This window comes from Alnus glutinosa, chromosome 11 (genome assembly GCF_958979055.1).
Source record: "Alnus glutinosa chromosome 11, dhAlnGlut1.1, whole genome shotgun sequence".
Classification (NCBI taxonomy): domain Eukaryota; kingdom Viridiplantae; phylum Streptophyta; class Magnoliopsida; order Fagales; family Betulaceae; genus Alnus; species Alnus glutinosa.
Genome location: NC_084896.1, coordinates 20,418,224 through 20,424,223, shown reverse-complemented (window position 1 = coordinate 20,424,223; position 6,000 = coordinate 20,418,224).

The window sequence follows — 6,000 nt, the reverse complement described above, 5'->3', positions numbered from 1 at the left end:
CCTTCTCCTCACTTCCCAGTCCACATTCACTCACCGCTAGAGCCCAAAGTAAGCTTCTTCCTCTCGCTAATCGTCGTTGATCCTCTCATATCTCGTACTCTCATTATATTTTTTATGTTTTGAATTTATAATATTATTTTTTCATGTTTGTTGTATTTGTAATTTATATATTTTTTTAATATTTGATGGATTATTTCTATTAAGTAGCTGCAAGGTTCATGTTGGCATTGGGTAATTACCCATATACCTGTCATGGGAAATATTGGGGCTAGCAGTCTGCAGTGTTTATTCATATATTTTCATTGCAACATTGACTTGCCAATTTTTGTTGGATATTGGCTTGGTTGTTATATTTATTGAATCATGGATAAAAAAAATAAAAAAAAAATAAGGGTGTTTTTTTATGAGCATTGATTACTAAGGTCGTATCTATCATCTCATTTTTTTGGGAGAACTTTGTTTAATGGTACCGAACTATCACCCTTTTTAACTTAAAGGTACTGAACTTCAAAACGTCTCAATAAAAGGTACTTCGTTAAGATTTGCTATTAAATCCAGCCAAAATTTTCAAAATACCTCTTATTTTTTTAGGAAAAAAAATGCTAGGGACATAAATTTCTTACAAACCAGTTTGTAGGAAATTTTATTCAACCCACATATAAGATTGACATGTGTCCATTGGCAAATGAGAAGCATATGTTGTTTTAATAGTATGTGTTTCTTACGTGTTTTTTTAATAGTATTAATAAATAAATAAAATGTGTTTTTCACATGTTTAAAGAACATATGTCATTATTATATATGAGTTGTATGAAATTTACCACAACCAGTTTGTAGGAAATTTATGTCCTTTAGGCATTGGTAATAATTTTACGAAATTTGCAAAAATACCTATGCCTGCTGAATCTTTGAAAATTTTTATAATTTTTTTTAAAAAAATAATGACATGGATATTTTGAGAATTTTGGTAGAAAATAAGACAAACACATCTGACTTATATATATATAATCCGGCTTCTATGCTGTGATTTGTTCCAGCAGCCCAATGCAAACAAGTCATTTTAAAGCCAAAAAGCAAGAGTTTGTGGGAAAGGTCGTCTAGTAACCAACCTCACTTCGTCCTTTTTTCTTTTCTTTTTTTATTTATTTATTTTTTATTTTTTATGCTGGTACGAAGCCTACCCATGCCATCAGATTTTTTTTCTCTGCTACTGTCCACGCATTTGCTAAAAGGATGCACATAAAAGCCGGATCCCTACAAAAACAAACCTGTAGCAAAGAGAGAGAAAGAAAAAAGAAAAAAACTTGACTGGTTTTTCTTCTAAAAACCTATTTGCATCAACTATACTTCTCATGTTTATCTTCTGTTTGTTTCGGCGTAAAATGTGCTTTAGAAAATAATTTTAACATTTTTTAGTGTTTGATGAGGGCAAAAATAATGGTCAATAAAAATTATTTTTAGTTTGACCATAAAAGCCTACTTAATTTTTGAAAAACGTTTTTAAAATTTATAAATCGTTTTTTGGATTTAAACTCTTCATTCTTGTACGCACGTTTGTGGGAATTCGCCATCGTCGGGCATTTGAGTTTGTTAGTAATCCGACTCTACCACTAAAGATCCCCAAATTTTGATTTTCGATTGCCAGAATCCAACAAGCCAGATTCTGGCAAAATAGGCCGAAATTCAGCCTGTGCCAAAATCTGGCGACGAGATTTCGAGCTGAAAATTTCTGCAGGATTTCGGCATACCAAATTTCGACCAAACTGGCAGGAATCTGACCAATATGACCGGATTCTTGCCAAATTAGGCCAGATTTCGGTGAAACTAGCTAGAATATGGCCGGATTTCGGCTGTACTGGTCAAATTTTGGTTAATATGGCCGGAATTTGGTTCGCCGGAATACGGCAACAGCAGCCGGACGTCGCCGGATTCCATTTTACGTCATTTGTGATTTTTTCATATGAGCCAAATATTGAAAAATATTTTAAAAAAAAAATCATTTTTTTCTAAAAATAATTTCGTTGAAAATAGTTTACCTTGAAACAAAAAGATGAATAAAGTTAAATCTCCCGGCATTATCAGGAATATGATTATCCCAATTGACCAAGTAAGTTAGCAAGTACCTTGTGCCGGCCATCTGATGACGTGGGTAGGCTTTGTACCCACAAACTCTTGTTTTTTGGCTTTAAAATGACTTGATTGAATCTGGGCCGTTAGAATAAATTACAGCTTCTATGCAGTAGCCGGATCCGCGTGCATGCATGTTTGGCTAATGACTTTAATTAGTTGGTTGCCATTTGTAAGGTTCATTATAATCCAAAACGATACATTTACCCTAGCCTGTTCAGTTGTCATATAGTTTTTGTTTGAACTGAAGCCTTATATGGGAAAATGTCTTAATTAATAGCTTCTTTATTCAATATTACAAGAAAATATTTAAAATAAAAATAGAATATCATATAAAAAAAAAAAAAAAAGACCCGTTCTTGATTAGTAGCTTCTTCCCATTGAATAAATGGGACGCTTCCAAGTTCCAATCTGCTATTTCTTCTCAGACCAAACCTCCCCTTCCAAGTTCCAAATTCCAATCATGGCTTTCTACGTCTTCAAAACTGTTAGAATATTTTATATTATATTATTTTATGTTTATTGTCTTTTCTATTAGAGTTTATTCCCTACCTTAATTATTTTAGAGTTTTTTGATCATTACTCATAGCCTCTCTATATATAGAGGTCTCATGTAATATGTTATGTGTATCAAAGCCAATACAATGTAGTCCTTAATATATTTCTGTTCTCTCTCTTCCGCTCATTCTCTCTTTCACATATATGAGATATTTCATATATTTATTTGATATGGTATCAAAGCCACTTTCCTGTGGCCTTCAATTTTCTAGGTGCCCGTCATGTGTTCTGCGGCTGTCTCATAATTCCAGTCGTCCGCACGTCGCCTCACGCTTGTAAAATTGCTGTCAGTTTCCTCCACGCCTTTATCGCAGCCACATTTGGAAAAATAATTCCAGAATCAGGCCTGCAAGGTACAGATCTTTTGATCTGGGGAAGATTTGCCACCGACAACAGCCGCACATGCCTCCACGTGCCATCCAAACTTTCTGCTCTTGCTACCACGTGCCTCCAGCCAAAGCCAATTCCCTCCATCACAGTAACAATTGACAAGTCCACCGCAAACCTGTCCAGCGCCGTCCAAAATGTCTTCATCGGACCTCTGACGCGCCTGCACGCGCCGATCGAAGTTCTGGACCTGAGGTTCACGAGCCCACGCGCCTCCACGCCCAGCTAGTTCTACGATGCCGCGTCACGCCACTCACGTCAGCCAATCAGTCACAACAGGACTTTCTGCTGCAATGTATGCCATTCGCACATGGGATTTTAGTTTAATTTTGGAAGATATTGTAACCAAACCAAGGAAAAACAACAGGTTGGGATTAGCCATTGGGTTGGGTGTTGGCGGGTCTTTTTCGATTGGTGAGTTTGCTTTAATTCTGTTTTGCTTGTGGAAAAGGAATAAGAGTTATATAGCAGAGGATCTTGCCTTTGATAGGTGCATGGATGACGAATTTCAAAGAGAAATAGGACTAAAGAGGTTCTCATTTAAAGAATTGGCTCATGCCACCAATAATTTCAATGATGAAGAGAAGCTAGATAGGGAGGATTTGGTAGGGTTTATAGAGGATTTTTACAGGACTGAAACTCCTTCGTTGCTGTTAAGAGGGTGTCAAAAGGGTCTAAACAAGGGATAAAAGTTAAAATTATAAGTCAATTAGGACATAGGAATTTTGTGCAACTCATTGGCTAATGCCACGAAAGAGGAGAGCTCTTACTCGTCTATGAGTTCATGCCCAATAGAAGCTTAGACACATCTTTTTACAGGAGAAAGCTAATTGATATGGGCAATGAGGTACAAGGTTGCTCAAGGATTGGCGTCGGCCTTGCTTTACTTGCATGAAGAATGGGAGCAATGCGTTGTGCATAGGGATATAAAATCAAGCAATATTATACTTGAATCAAACTTTAATGCTAAACTTAGAGATTTTGGGCTAGCTAGGCTTGTGGACCACCTGAAAGGGTCATAAACTACTGTTTTGACAGGCACTATGGGCTATATGGCTCCTGAATGTGTCCCAACTGGGAAGGCTAGTAAAGAATCAGATGTCTATAGTTTTGGAATTGTCGCTTTGGAAATTGCTTGCGGAAGAAAACCAATCAAGCACAACGCTCCTGAAGATCAAGTAGTCATGGTGGAGTGGGTTTGGGAGCTCTATGGAATAGGAAAGGTACTTGAAGCAGCTGACCCATGGCTTGGCGGAGATTTTGATGAGTAGCAAATGGAGTGCTTGATGATTGTTGGGCTTTGGTGCGCTCACTCCGATTGGGACCTTAGGCTTTCAATAAGACAAACAATTCATGTTCTCAATTTTGAGACTCCATTACTTGTTCTCCCATCAAATATGCTGAGGCTAGAACATCTTGCTCCAGCCGTGAATAGACATGCAATATCACTTTCTGTGTCCAGTGCTACTACTAATTATGAGGGAGAACAAAATCAATATTCAGACAATAGTTATCCCAATTCCACTGTGTTCACTTCATCCTCTACAGCTTCTCAATCTTCATCGTTTCTGCATATGCGTTAAATTCGTAAGATGTACACTTAATTTGGGATTCTTATCGATTGTTTAGGTGTTCAAATTTTCTCCTACATTATCACTTATGTGCTTTATTTTACAATATTTGTACATGATATACATGTATTTTTTGCTTTCAACATGAAATATGACTTTTTGTACAACCCCAGAAAAGGATAAAAAAAATATATATATATGATTTTGCTTGGAATTGAAGGCTAATAATGATTTTAAAAGCCCCACAAATTTCTTCAAGAGGCCCATATAATAATGGCTCTGTAACTATGTACTGAAGAACAACAGAAATATATTTGATTTAAAATGGAAAAATGCACCAAAAATAACAAGAACAATCCAATCCATACAACCCAAAATCATATCAAGCTAATTAACGTCATGGGAAAAGCCCGATGGCCATGTTTATAATCAATAAATTGATGGATGGATGAGTTATCATTAAACAAAAACCAAATGAAAACAGAGCAAAACTATAATTTATTTTGGAGGCTCAGGATTTTTTCTGTCACGGATGAAAAATTATCCTCGGCAATTCCTACAAACTGATTTTATGCACTGTGAGGAGGACAAAAAATTCTTATAAACTGAGTTTGAGGAATTTCTCTAACTCAATATCTATATGTGACCTTTGTCATTTGAAAATACTAGAATAACATTTTTTTTTTTAATTCTAATAAAAAAAAGCATATAAGAAGTAAAAGAAACCATAATTGAATGGAAAAAAATAAAAGAGACAAATAGTGGAATAATAAAATAAGATAAAGTCTAAAAAGGTTACAATACAAAAGGCTCTATTTTTAGAGCTTATAGATCAAATATAATCCTAATAAAATCTCTTAATTTAGGGTGATTTAATATCATCAAATCCCTAAATTCAAGGTAAACTAATCTTTATTAAACAATACAATTCTCATCAAATCTGTAATTTCAAAGTAATCCAAATATACTCTAACAAGAAGCATATGCTATTAAAAAAAGAGTAATGATTCACTACCACCTAAATATACAACTTTTCACCACCTTATTTATGTGGCAAGATGGTCCCCCACTTTAATTTATTTTTAAAAGAATAATGATTCAATGCCACCCAAATATACAACTTTTCACCACTTTGCCTATGTGGCAAGGTGATCCCCCACTATTTTTTGAGTTTTTTTATTTTTTAAAAATAAATTAAGGTGGGGGACCACCTTGCCACATAGATAAGTTGGTGAAAAGTTGTATATTTAGGTGGTAGTGAATCATTACTCTTTTTAAAAAATAAAAAAACTCAAAAAGTAGTGGGGGACCATCTTGCCACATAGGCAAGGTGGTGAAAAGTTGTATGTTTAAGTGG